Here is a 15,814-nt window from a genome sequence, read left to right as displayed (position 1 = left end):
TCGCACGGCAACCTAGTCTGCTGGGCAAACCCTTCACTCGAAATAAGGGTCTGAATGTGCAGCCTACTCATGCCTTGTGTACTGAAGGAACAGCAAGTTTGTATGTGCTAGTCTTTGCGTGAGGCACATTGTTGATCAAAGTTCCAATCAGGGTCTGTGCCTGCAGACTACGGTCAACCGCCGAGATCTCACGGGGGGCCCCCGCCATATGAACTCCCAAAATACCCCGGCCTATACTGATGGAATACGCTGTCAGCGTACCCAAGGCCCTATATAAACAAGGTTGCGACAACAGGGGTCAAAGGTCAAATTTGAAGGCTCTCGAATAGTTCCAACCACTGATCTCTCCCCTAACTGGATATGCGGGGAGGGTCCTTTGTTTGAAGCCCGCGAGTTCTATTGTCCGCCATACCAGTTCCCCAAAGGAACGCGATCGCCCATTAGCATGCGCATTGTGAGCGATATGCTAGCTGTGCACACTGAAGCACTCATTGCTTTTTATACAAAACTTCATATATTTAAGGTGCCAGAATTCGCAATTTTCTTGAAACCATGGTGCTTTCCCAGTATACAATTCGGAAACATAATTTTGAAGGGGTGGTGTTTTTCTCACCTACGGAAGAATGGATGAAATCCTTGACTTGTCTAGGGGTATTTTGGAGGTTTTCCAAATATCCATCTTAGGATCGATATGGCGAGGACTTTCTAGGTTATGGAGGCTTATAACACTGGGCTTGAACCCCCTTTAATTAAGTCTACCCCACCCCCCCTAAAAAAATCGAACAAGTGTAACACCGAAAAATTCATCGCTTTTAAAGTGAAACTTTAAAAATATAACTTTCATATTTTATTTCTGATTTTGATTAAATTTTGAGCATCATTGTGTGTTTTTCTCTCTATTCAAATTCATTTCATGAGGTGGACTCGCCCTTTAAAGAACAAGTCCACCCAACAAAAATTGATTTGAATAAAAAGAAAAAAATTCAACAAGCATAACCCTGAAAAATTTCATTAAAATCGGATGTAATATGAAAGTTATGGCATTTTAAAGTTTCGCTTCATTTCACAAAACAGTTATATGCACATCTCGATTGGTATTCCATTATTTAACATTTGTGCTTCCGGCAAGGAGGTCCAAAACGTCAAATTCGTAAAAATTGAAATATTGTATAATTCAAACTATAAAACACAAAAGAAATAGTAAAATCATTGACTCTCTCATTTGGATGTAACTGGCTCGTTCATATCACTATTCTTTTTTTTAATGAGCGAAATTTGAAATGTCATCACTTTTTATTTACATCCGATTTTAATGAAATTTTCAGCATTGTGCTCGTCTGATTTTTCTCTATTGATTCAAATCAACATTTTCTGAGGTGGACTTGACCTTCTCTCTCTCTCTCTTTCCTTCTGTCACATCGATCGACCCTCTTCAATTATCCTCTACCCAGTTTGTTCATATACACTGTAGGCAGCGGAAGCGGGGGGGGGGGGGGTCCTGGTCCCCTAAATTTTAGGTGGGGGACAGACCCCTCAAAATTTATATTCACAACTTTTTTTTTTGCTTGTCAATTTTTTTCCTGCATCCCCCCTAAATTCAGGTGGACCCCCCTAAAAATGTGGTCCGCCCTGAAATCTGGTCGGATATAACCTTTTTTGATACTTGTCAGATTATTTCTTTTGTTTTGCATCCCTTCCTAAATATGGGTTGATAACCTTTTTTTGCTTGTCAGATTATTTTCATTGCGTCACCCCCTTAATTTCTGGTTGACAACCCCCCCCCCCCCCCCGTTATTGCTCCACCGAGACATTTTTCTTTGAAGACATTCGGCATCTCAAAATAAGTTCTGTGAAATTTCTGAAGTCTGTAAATCCGTCTCTGTAGCTTAATGTCTTTTTTACGTACTTAAAACAAAGAGTTCTTGGAAAAAAATAATTTGATGTATTGTTGACAGAGAAATATCACAAATTCCCATGCCACAAGTTACATAAGCCCCCTAAAGTCCTAGTCCTACGTACCTATAGCTTGTAAATTTTATTGTCCTTTCACAAATAAAAGATAAATAATTTTCAGAATACCTTGTAGATCCAGTCCTTGTCCCCAAATCAGTCTATTTCGGTCAGGATCTATGCTTTGCAAAAAATACTTTTGTTTAACTCCTCCGAAACGGCAGATTTTCAGTCTTAACTTAAGTTTCACAATACATGCTATACACGGTCAGTATTTTCGTGTCTCAGTCGTGATATTCTTCTGTCCAAACATGATTTATAAGCTCATAAAACTTGGCGACATTTGTGAATATTAATAAACTGAATAGAGAAATCACAACAATCGATACCCCCCCCCGGAGTTTTAAAGTTTTGGAACTTGCTCTGGTAATTTAGAATTACCACACATGTATTTGAGCACATGGGACTACATAAAGTCTACAACTATGCAGTTCACCAGCTTGTCTTATCTGTGAAAAGTAATCCCATTTTCTCTAATCCACGGTCGTCACAATAAGTGCAATTATACGTGGCACAGGACGACATCTTAAACTTTGTATCAGGTATAAATTCACATTGAAAAGTGCTGTTATAAGAGTTGATTTGGTAAGTATAATTAAGAATTGACACTATTGCCGTGTACCAGACTCTACTCCGATTTTGGCTTTTTGGGGGAACTCGGCGTGCGGAGGTACCAACTTCCGGTGCTTCAACACGGAATAGGCCAATCAGCGTTATTGTTCCCATCCAGGTAGGGGAGAGATCAGTGGTTCCAACCGGGCCTTTTTGTCGACTGCTACCATTGGAAATGCGTGCAAAATTTTGAATAATTTTTTATAATTATATCAGAAATTGACGTTAGAAATTTATTTTAACGCTGCACATTCATATCAAAATATTAGCGACCACCTAAATTTATCAAATTTGTACGATTTTATAACAAAATACGTGAAATGTCGTTGATTTGAAAAATGGCAACCGAGTTCGTCGCACGCCGTAAATGCTCACTGCTCCTGTAGCGAGCGGGACGCTGCATTAATTTTCCCCGGAACTGTCGGGCTGGATGTAAGGCTCTGCTGGTCCCCCACGGGTCGTTTGGAGAGCGAGAGGTGAGATGTACCGGTATGTCATGTGGTGCCATAAATACTAGTTTCATATCCTAAATTCTTATTGTAGACTTTGTGCCGTTGTTAATTTAGCTGAATAATGATTTTTTTTATACCAGAGCACTCAAAAACATGAATGATTTGATATCTTTGTGCTTGTCTTTACTTTAGTTTGAGTTTGAATAGGCATGATAGGCCACAGGGCGGTCCATTTCATCAAATTGGTGGTTTCAATGTGGCCCTATTAACAAAAAAGAACAGCAAAAAATGTTACTAGATCTATTTGGTATGCAGTGAGTTAAAATAAACATGACAAAATGTACAGGCAAAAACATGTTATGAGAAAGATCATTGGTATCCTTAATTGGGAATTGTGTTCATTTAATATTAAAATCAACTTTGACAATTTGAATCAAACTTGTGAATTTAGATTTTGAAGATGAAACGTATATTGTCTATTAATTGATGCAAAGTGAGATAAGTGCTGTGCAGAATGCAGATATTCAATTCCACTAACCTTATTTTTAATAAGAACAAAATTAATTTCAAGAATTCAATTTATTTTGGGGCCAATGCATAAAAAAAATGAATTTGCACTGTACCAAACAGTGAAGTGCTTTATCCAGTTTAGAACAAAAGAACATAAAAAAGAAAGTAAATAAATACTTATTCATTTCAATCACCACACAGCAAAACTTACAAGGTTTACTAAATGAGGATAACATTAGTTTCCTTATATCATAAAATTTTACATTGGATAAGTGGTCTTGTCAGTTGTCACCAGAATAAGGCCAGTGCTAGTTTCCCCTTATATTCTTTGCTACAGAATTTTTCATAGCATTCTTAATATTTCTACCCTTTATGCCCTGTAAAAACATACCATGGTGTTCTTTGGATTTTATACCACTTCATTGCCTTACATACATGTACCTCGGTGCTCTCGAGATCAACATGTTTATTTTATTTTCATATATGATACAGGCCAGGGTTATCCTTATAGTTGCCACCGTGATGTAAAACTATTCCAAAGGAAAGTGAAATACCCAAGTAGGCCTAGTACAGTACTAGACCAAAAGCATTAGTATCTGCATTTGGTTGTTTTGCTGAACTGCGTTGGCTTCTCTCACTTAGTAAAGTGTCAGAAATTGTTAAATAATTCCCCAGAAATGGTTATTCCTGTCAAGCCTAGTACCAATTTGGCTATAAACTCTTTGTTGTGTACTGGGTGAGTTCAATTCTCACGAGGCATATTCGAACATCACTGACCAGTGATAACCCTAAATGCTTTCATGGTGTCAGTACATGGACAAATGAGTTTAGTAATCCAGTTGGTTTGCATGTAGCTTCCTTTTTTTTTTAAATATTACTTTCATTTCTGCACTGCCAATACTTTGCACATCTTCTAGAAAAAATCTTCAATCTCTTCATCATCTCAGATGTTGTAACTTCTGGAAGTTTCCATGGCGAAGAAGAATAGTGTAGCAAAAAACATCTGAGATAGTGTAGGAGGTTTCACAGTCATATATCTTTCTTGGGCAAATGTTGGTCCTGAAAAGGACAACCCAATCTTGACATTTCGACAAGTGTGTTCTTGTCGTCCTACTCATGCCTTGTGTCACTTGTTCACTGCTACCACCCTGCCTGTGGGGAATCTACAGGTAGGACTATGGTATGCCAATGTTGTACAGAGCACACACTTTAAAAAATCATTAAAATATGACTTTTGTGACCAAAATTACTAATTTCCATACAGTTGCAATTTATTTTTCATTAGTAAGTTGGGAATAATTTTTGTATTCACCAGAGCGCTCAAAAACTTTAATTTTGGGCATATTTTTGTGTACGCCCTCTATTGGTGGAAAGTAATATGGCAAGAATATCTTCATTTTTTTATCTCTATTTTTAATTAAGAAAAATATGATTTAAAGAATCAAATTTAAATAAGAGCCAAGTTGTATGAATAATAGGTGTAATGGAAACTGTCAGTGTAAAAAATCAAGTATTTGCCCCAAATAAAAAGAGAAAATAAGCCGAACGTTGCCACCCTTATTTTGCCACACATGGAGATATAACTGAGAACAAGGTTATATCATAACCTTGTTCATTGAATGAGTGCCTTGTGTACTGAAAGCCCCCACTCAGACAGCAAGTTTTGTATGTGCTAGTCTTTATGTGGAGCCACAAGTTTCATTCGGTCTGTGCCTGCAGACTAATGCGGCCATGACACCTCCTCACTCATCCAATGCCATATGAAGTTCATATTGGCATTAAAATGTATTTGCTTAATAAAACAACCTCTTTACAACTATTAACACATGATCCAACTTACATGTACACTAAATATGAAATTGTTGGGACGGATCTGAGTATTTTGGAGAATTTGGTGGAGAAAATGCTGTTTCTTCTAAAAGCAAAGACAAATCAAACACACCAATCAATCAGACTAGAAAAAAAGGGGAAAAAACTAAACAAGCAACAACAAGCACGGCGACTCAAACATCCCAACTTTTTAGTATACGTGATCATTCAAGAAAAATAAGCACTTGACAAAATAGTTACGGTTCGATGACTTCAATTTATAATTAAAATGATTCGAATGCTTTCTCTGACAATTTTACAGAGTGTTTACAACTCAAAGAAATGCCTGTATGATTTATCCAATAAATTGAAGACAGTACAAGTTATGTCGAATATTCAAAGAAATATATATGAGCTCTATCAGTTTAAAACAGAGTAATTGATTAAGTGACAAAATAGGATATAAACTCCAAACTAGGCCAAAGCGTTGAGAAGTTGACTGTCTACAAAAGTTAGTGTCTACTTGGCGAATTGAGTTGTTCGACCTGAACTTGGAATGATGAAATACGTAGCTAGGCCTGTCGTTTACATCGGAGAGTGGAAACGAGATGAATCATCGATATCAGGACAAAACTCGTCAATGGTGAGGGTCTCAGTGGAACCTGACAATTATCATAATAAAACAAACGGTGTCCTAATACACTTATCGTCGTCGAATACAGATGAACGACCTCAAAACGTGTATCTCATAAAAATGACAATGAGAATTGTCTATTTAGCAACAATTCGAAATAAAAATACAAGTACATCATGTAAAACCAGGCTATATGCCTTTAAGAAATTCGACGAGAATGACTTTCATAATGTCAAGGTCGAATAGCAATGTTCACTAGTACATTGGAAAACTCTCCATAATATCGACAAGTGAAGATCGCTTAAATACTAAGCTGTCTAACAATGACATATAAATCAACGTAAATGAATTCAAAGATCCATTTTCTTGCTCATAATATTCGACATTTCATGTGGATGACACTTTATACAAAAATAAAGTCGTCTACAAATGTACTCAGCATAATTTCTTCAGGACAAATACTTTGTCAAGAAATTAGTTATTTTAAATATCTCTTTTCTATTTTTACTAGAAACGTTAAATAAATATCAGAGTACATACCCGATAAATATCAGGAAAAAGACGTATGTAAAAAGTCAGCTAAAACAGGAGTCCATTTCTCCTCTACAAAAAGACCAGCCCAGACAGCATCGGTGAGGTACGCTATTGGGAGCTAAGCCGACGATCTCGGGGAGATATTGGTTCAAATCCCCATAGAGAAAGATGTAACCAAAATTGAACACTGACGACTCTACTGAAGTATCAGCAACCGGGCTTTTTTTAAGAGTCCCGTATCGTCAATTAAGAACGCACGAAACGCCCTTACAGGGCGAGATCTAATTGGTCATTTTGCGTAACCAAGAAAAACATTATTTACATATTATTACTAAGTTCGTGTCTCTTAGGGTTCAACACGTATTGGGAATGCTTTCTTTTGAAAATTCACCTGCTGTTCGGGAAATACTGTCTTTAAAATTAACAGGTGGATATTTCTTTGCGTCCAACTAAAAAAGCTAAATTGCTTTTGATTCTTTTTTTACACAGTATCACATAAACGAGATAAACATATTTTTTTACACAGTATCCCAAGAACGTATTTCAGGCTTCTTCGATATCCTAAAATAAACTCAGAAATTGTCACTACAAAATAAAAGAAACAAGAGGTAGAGAGTGAGAGATTGACCCTCATTTTATGCTGTTGCCACCAATGAAAGTTCTGAATTTAAATTTGGAACTTCATGAGAGTCGAACTCATCCAACATTGCACAAAATGCGGTCAGAAGACAGGCGGAATGATACATGATGCGAGATTTAAAGGAGAAGATTTGAAGGAAACAAGAAAGACTGATGGCACAATGTATGTAATATAATCACATCTTATTACTATCATGATGGAAATCAAACAATCATACTTACACAGCTTACAGGCTTATCCACTAGTTCCTCTCATCCAAAACAGACCAATCGGCAGCAATTAGGGCCTATTTTATTGTCCACCATCAAATTGAAAAAAAATCTACATTTAGATCTAATTTAGATAAGTTTGGTGCATCAATGATTATCTTGTCAACTAAGCACATATCATTGGCTTTTGTAATTACTTATCACAACATACATATCAACAGAGTAGAGGTCTACATGTACATGTATGCTAAATTAGGCCTTTAAAGTTTCTTTGAAAAACTACAAAGAATTGATTTTAATTCCAATCCATTTCAAATTACTTGGCCTAGTCGAAGAAATTGTTGGTCTAGATACCCAACCTGTCCGGACATGCAACTAGTGGTACGATGGGGGCACTTGTCCAAAACTACAAGGTTGTGATAAAAACATCCATGTGGTCTAACACCACTTTTAAAAAATGCAGTGCTAAGTTAACACCACTTTTATCACAAGGTTGTGATAACCTTGTCTGCAGTTAGTAACCTGTGTCAATTTTCTCTTGATCTAGACTGGATGAATACTTGATATTTTGGAACAGTCAATTTTGACTATACAGTGAATTCATCATCATAAAAAATGCCTTGGAACAAAACTAAATTGAATTATTGAAATTTATAATTTTTTTCTAATTAAAAACAAATTAAAAAGAGAGTCTGTGGGGATGAAGATCTGCATCAGTCAGAGGGCCTCACAAAAATATGCTCAGTCAAAATTAAAAGTTTTTTGAGCACTCTTGTGAATGAAAAAAAAGATTTCTAAGTCTAGAATAAAAAAAAATAACTGAATGGATCTGAATTTTTGAGTGTGCATTGTACATGAATGTTGCATAGACTCAAGACAGAAAGAGTGGTTGGAGGGTGCAAGTGGATGGGGTGCTTCCACTCTTCCCGAAATTCAAGAAATTTTTACTTTTTCCAGGACAGGTTCCAGAATGAAAAAAATTCCAGGAAATTCAGGAAAATCCAAAAATTACAAGGGGGGTCCCTTGAGAAGCAAAATTAAAAATTGTAATGTAGAAATGCAGAAGTGTGCCCCTATCCCCCCCCCCTTTGAAAGTGAAGTCCTGCATGTCAATTTTTTCCTCACAAAAATGTGCCTCCCTTTTGGAAAATCCTGGATCCGCCCATGATTACAATTAAATGACAATTTACAGTAGCAACTTAATATTCATGTAATATTTTACAAAGATTTAGATCTAACATTAGATCTTCCTCCGAATCCAGACATAGGCTCCGTCGTCGAAGCTCAAAATTTTCTGCGCTCGTCATTTCGTAATCTTTTTCCTATTTTTCAAGAGGACATGATGAAGAAAAAATGTTTAATTTCTTGATTTGGTCACATCTTGGACCAAATTTAGGCTCGCTGTATAGCTGTATTAATTTACTGCCAGATTTTCATTAAAAATCAAAATGGAAAATTCCAGGAATTGTCTATGAATTTCAGAAAATTTGGGATTCATTTTCAGGAAAATTTGTTTTGGATCTGTGGAACATCAATGAGGGGTTTGGTGTCTGGACACTGAAAAATGAAGCCTTGTATTTGTAGAAGTCTAGGCTTGCTGTTGTTGTTTATCTCACTTGGTTTTTTTATCTCACTTCTCAGGAAAATAAAGCAAAAAATATAGCTTGAATAATGCTTATCATCATCGTTATTTGTTCTTTATATTTTCTTACATTTTGTGCTAAAAAAATCAAAGACATTGCTTGTAAACTTTTCAAAATCTCCTTTCAATGAAAGGAGATGTCAGGAGTCCGGACACCCAACCCGTCAGGAAACACAACCACAGCGTATATCGGGCTACTGAGCCAGCCGCACTGCCGGCTACGGTTGCCAGTCCCATACCGTATCTTTACTGTCATGTTTACGCCTTGGAACTATTAAAAATTAGTAAAAAAGCATGTTAAAAGTCAGAATTATTGCAAACCAATCATATCAAAATGAAGCGCATAAAATTCTCTTTAAAAACTATCATTTTGTTTTTATCAAGAACAGTTTCAATTACCTGAAATTTGCTGTCGAAAAATCTCCCTCAGACATAGACTTTGTACACAAACTTCGGTGAGTTTGGAACTATTGGGCACACATGAGTAATACAGACCCCCATTCACTCACGTGTTATATCATAGCTCATCAAAAAATCATTAAAAATCAATCCCTCGATAGATTTTGCTTTAATTCACTGACATTAGTCACAATTAACAGTGCATTAAGACTTGATATGTTAATCAGGTACTTGCCCAGCTCAATCAAAAGTTAAATGGCCTGAAATAAGACTAACCATAATTTCGGCCAGTTCATCGCCAGAAAAACCAGAACTGCATTGTGGGTAATAATGATTAAAATGAAATACAAAAATGCAGTCTAGCCTTCCCAAACGCCTTGATTATGAAAGAGTATGAACATAGCATTATGTCTATCGTTTTTCTTTTGATATACAAACATTTGATCTATTTTTAATGAATTATTTTAATCAACAAAGTCATGTGATCTTTACTTACGCCTGTCCGGCATGCATTGCGCGCAGATGAATTACACTCGTGTGCCCTATACTGTGGGTCAAATGACGAAAAGTTGAAAATTTTGGTCTCAAAAGAAAGAGTGAGTTCTCCTGAAGAGATTGATACCTTGCATTCAATACCTAATCTGACTAAACGCGTAAAAGAAAAGAAAACGTCTCATTAGACACCCCTCGATCAATTTAATGTAAAAATGCAGTGTTCCATTCATATATTTTGTGCGCTTCCTATGGTATTGCAGCTACAAGTTCTACTTGCTTGATGTCCATCAATTGGCTAAATATGTATTGTGTGGATTTACAACTTCTTGTTTACATGTTTAATTTCGTTCGAGGTGATTTATTACCTATGTATTCGCATAAGAATAAACAAAGTAAATAAAAGAAAATTGATAACAAACAAAGATTGTAAGCATTTCTTTTGCTCATTCGCCACTCTTCCCTATTATAACCGTTAATTTGGAGGAAGAAGGGGGGGGGGTGTTAAAGGCATCAACCCCGCCCTGCTTTCAAGCCAGGAGGATGGGGGTATGTACCCCGACTCAGCACCCCCCCCCCCCTCTCCAGTAGCTTTCAACGAAGTGAATAGTATTCAAGTGCGCAATCTATGATGTATCTGACTGAGACAAGTTTATGTATTTTAATGTTTTGTTCATCTTTCTTTCTCTGCGTGCTCTAAATATTGAAAATAGGAATCCTGATGATAATTAGAAGTTATTCATCATTTTGAAGTTCCTACTAGTACTTGTTTCATTTCACACTCTCAAACCAACCAGATCTCCTATTGGCAGTAGAAACTCGCAGTTCTGCATGATAAATGATAAGCATTGAATATACATTTGAAAGCGTCATTCCAGCATAGTAAGCGATAAATGCACTAAATGCCGAGTAATATACTTATCATCTGTTGTTAAACATAACCTATATCACTTTACATAAAACTGTTTGAAGCATTCTCACCACCGATTTCTAGCAGACGACGCCCAGCCATAGCAACGACAGTGTAGAAGTGTAGTCGCGATATAGGGCACACATGAGTAATACAGACCCCCATTCACTCACGTGTTATATCATAGCTCATCAAAAAATCATTAAAAATCAATCCCTCGATAGATTTTGCTTTAATTCACTGACATTAGTCACAATTAACAGTGCATTAAGACTTGATATGTTAATCAGGTACTTGCCCAGCTCAATCAAAAGTTAAATGGCCTGAAATAAGACTAACCATAATTTCGGCCAGTTCATCGCCAGAAAAACCAGAACTGCATTGTGGGTAATAATGATTAAAATGAAATACAAAAATGCAGTCTAGCCTTCCCAAACGCCTTGATTATGAAAGAGTATGAACATAGCATTATGTCTATCGTTTTTCTTTTGATATACAAACATTTGATCTATTTTTAATGAATTATTTTAATCAACAAAGTCATGTGATCTTTACTTACGCCTGTCCGGCATGCATTGCGCGCAGATGAATTACACTCGTGTGCCCTATTGAAAAGCTCCCTTGAGCAATTCCGGCAACTTCGGTGTCGCAACCTTGTTTATAGATAGATATAGGGCCTTGAGCGTACCGAGTGAAAGCGCAAGTTTGATTCATGAAAATTTGTTGTTAATGTTATTCAAGGCAAATGAGAGAAAAGAAAATGCCTTATGATAGTTTGTCAATTATTTGAAAACACGTATTTTGTTTAATTTTGCTTAATAATTAAAAAAATTGAGGTTAAATATGAGACCTATTTTTCTTACGCTAATTACATCTAAACCATAGAGTTTTAGGTTTATATAACTCTATGATCTAAACCCAAGTAAGTACGGACAAATAGCTGCGCACTTTTTCAAAGCGGGTGAATATTTTTTTTTATGATTATTGGTGATTCGGCTTTAAGTTAGTTTCGTTTAAGTCGTTTTTTGACAGATATTACGATACTTTGCTCAACAGTTTACAAAAGAAAACTGAATACTGCAGTTTGATCATAGAGCTATTTAGCTCTATGGTTTGATTATGATAATAATAGATGTTTGTGTAATTTTCAGAAACAAAACAAATGACATTTCAAACACATTTCATTGACAAAGAAGCGTTTGTTTTAATGATATAGATAAGCACAAGTTAAAAGTCTAATTAATATAACACATTGCAATTGAAAAGTAAACGAAGTATGAATATCATTTCCAAGTTTACGACCCATTGTAAACTATGTGAAAGGAACAATTACAGGATTCACATACAGTTGTTGAATATATGCTACAAGCTAGCACCACTACTGAGCTTCCAAGTTTTAAAAGGAAGCTAATTACCTTAGAATACGCCTCGATCCTTTGTGGATATTGTGATAACGTGGTAATTCCTCCAGAAACGACCTCAACCTACTTGTCTTAAATTTCTTGCATAAGATTCACCTCTCTCGGTCTACCTTACTCTCACGTCAAAATATGTAACGCTAATATTAATGCAGTATTAAACTGCGGATCTCCGATACAGCGGAGGAAGGATGGTATATACTGACACGGGTTTTCCCCCATGCCTTGGTTTTCCCCATATGATATATTACTAATATTTGCAGTTACCCATGAAGACAATACATATTTCAACAATCAAATAATGCCAGCGTGAAGCGCGAGCTGAAAATTTTGACATTCCTACCTATAAATGGGACATTCTAAGCATTTTATAATCCTGAAGAGGATAAAACTATACAATTGATGCGAGCGAGCAGAACCAAAATTAAGATTTCAGACCGAGAAACTGGACATTCGAAGCACTTTTCTATTCATGAACAGCATAGGTATATTACTGTACGATTGATGCGAGCGCGAAGCGCGAGCGGAAAGGTAATTGAAATTTCAGACCTAAAAACATGACACTCTAATAACTTTTCTAATATCGAACAGGATAGGCATATAACTATACATTTGATGCGAGCGCGAATCTAGGGCAGAAACAAAATTGAGATTTCAGACAGATAAATGGGACGTTCTATTCATGTTTGATAAATCAGGAAACGGATGGGTAACTGGGTATCTTCTCACATTAAAAATGTGAACGCGTAGCGCGATCATAAGGTTCTCGATATTCTGATCTGAAACTATATAATTTAGGTACGATTTGAATGATAAAAAAAAACCGCGTATCTGAATAAACAAGTGTGCGCGTGTTTAGATTCAGACTTAGAATAGGGAATTCTATTTTCTTATTATGAAAAATCAATAATGCAAGCACAAAGCGTGGACTGAAATTTTTTTTGATATTCCGTTCTGAAAAGGGTGAATTTAAGCACTATGTGTAGGAAAGTTTTGAAGTGGGGGGGGGGGGGTCCTACAAAACGTCGTTCATTTTCATCACATTTCTATCATTCGTCATATATCTACCAGATTTCCATGGGGTCCTGCTTACGTAAAATTACACACGCAGCACCCCCAAGGAAAATTTTCTGAGGTTACGTCAGCACACCCCCGCTTCCCAGGGCCATGCTACAGACTAGACTAGATCTAAACTATATTTAATTTAATCTCGGACTAGTTCTATGTACGGACTAGACCTATTAAACCACAAGGCTACCAAGCTCATTGGTCTGACGTCAGTAAATTTGTTATCCTGTAAATGATGTTTATATGCAAATGAATAACTACTACGAACGTGAAGCGCGAGCAGAAATAAACTGATGGAAAAGGTACCTGTTAAAGACTGCTTGCAGTTAGCCATGCTTGAAGACGTTACATATTTTAAAAATCAAATAATGCGAGCGCGCAGCGCGAGCTGAAATTTTTTGACATTTTTACCTAAGGAATGGATATTCTAAACACTTTTTGTAACTCAAGAAGAGTAGGTATATATCTAATCAATTGAGCTTGTCAAATGCTTTTTGGAAATCTACTACGATTGAATCGATCTGTTTCTTATGGTCCATTTCATTTGCTATATCATGTATGGTCCATTTGGAAATTCCATAGACGAGCAACTCCCCCCCCCCCCTTCCCTCGCCGGGCTAAGATTTATTGTCCTCATAATCACTATTATTATAACAATCATCAATATATTTGATGAAATGGATTCGGAAGTCGATTTTTGTCGCTCGCGATATTCTTTGACATGAAAATAAGTATGATGGTGTGCATGTGAGCACACGCTCACATTGTGTATAAAGGTATACATAACACCCCTCCTTCACTCACTGGCTTATAGATGGGGGCCTGGAGGAGCAGAATATCTGGGGGCAGAAAGGGATAAAGCAAAAGAAAAACTAAGGAAAATGGTAAAATTACCAAATAATTTCGTTTTTTTTTTCATTTTAAAGAAGTCGAACTTTTCACTAGCCAGCAATTTTTCATTTAAAAAATCGCTCCCCATACAACAATAGTTACGTTACTCGGAAATTTGCAAATGAACCTAGTAATATACATATATTATACATCAGTGATAGGCCCTACATTACATCTATCATCGAAACTATTACATTAATGTACATGAATTTGAATATGTTTTTTCATAATGAACAACCGACGGACCCGTGACATAACCCCAGGGCTTTAATGTCATGTCATCATCGGAAAGACGTGGCCAGGGGCCCGTTTCTCAACACATGGACAAGACGTCATATCTTTATTCACCAACCACGGAGTTGTTCCAATCTTTCTACACCTGTTTCACGAAAGGCTGCCAAACTAGAATACATTGATATCGATACTATCGGTAAAAAGAGTAGACGAAACGTAGCCTTAATCACAAAATAATTTTCTATAAGAAAATTATGACAAAATTGCAAATATTGTGATAATTGGGAGATAAATATTTCAAAATAATAGTACAGGTGAATTATGCATCATACATACTTAGACCATGAATACTGGAGCATTCAATTACAGAGAAAATTAAATTATGAATAATTCATTTCATGACTAAAAAATCACTTGTGGAAGTTGATGGGTACCCCCGGGATATCCAATTATAATAGTCTACGAAAGTAAAATATAACGGTTTTCTTTGTAAAATCATAATAATCATACGGTCTTTTACTATTCCAAACGTCATCAAAATATAGTTCAAGGAAACATTGAAATCATTGATACCGAAACACACGATATTTGACAAATTATATGCATAAATTTGAGATAGAATTTATCCAACTGTTAATAGGGGTCTGAAAAACAACAAATACGAGTTCAGTTATGGATGGCCTGACGTGGTTGAATTTCTATCTATTAAATCATTTTACTCTTTCAAAATGAATGGTTTTGTGGCGTTTTTACCAACAGCTTTATAGTTATTTTGTATTACAATTATCATTGAATGCATTAACCCACTTTTTTGTGATGCAATTTCCACCTCTATGATTGATTACCTACATTAAAATTTAAAAATGTCTAGGCACTTTTGCATGTCATAGTCTACCCACGTGATGCCATACGTCATTAAGAAAGAAGTTATGACAGGTTCGGAGGTGTCATAAATATTTAGTGAGGTTGTTGTACCCGATCTTGGTAAAGAGGGCTTCGTGAAACAGTTAGCGGACAAGTAGCTCACTATCTCCGATTTAGTCAAGAAGTTAGACTTATAACGGTGTTGAGAAACGGGCCCCAGGGCTCGAACCTCTGCATTAATTTGTAACTTCCCCACGTAGCTTAAATCAGGCACACGCCACATAACGCCCAGTTAAAAAGTGCTTTAAATTTGCATGCTTCGCACTCGCATATTTGAGGTTATACAGCTTTGTAGAAAGCTCAATAAACCGTTTACAATGTGCTTCATCATGAAAAGTAAGAGAACTACATCAAAATGACAAGAAAGGCTACATTTTTAAGAGGTCATGTTTATTTCAATCAAATGCCTTTTAAACCGAACTTCAA

Source organism: Lytechinus variegatus, chromosome 1, assembly GCF_018143015.1.
Source record: "Lytechinus variegatus isolate NC3 chromosome 1, Lvar_3.0, whole genome shotgun sequence".
Lineage (NCBI taxonomy): Eukaryota > Metazoa > Echinodermata > Echinoidea > Temnopleuroida > Toxopneustidae > Lytechinus > Lytechinus variegatus.
Note: the sequence above shows the minus strand (reverse complement) of the source record.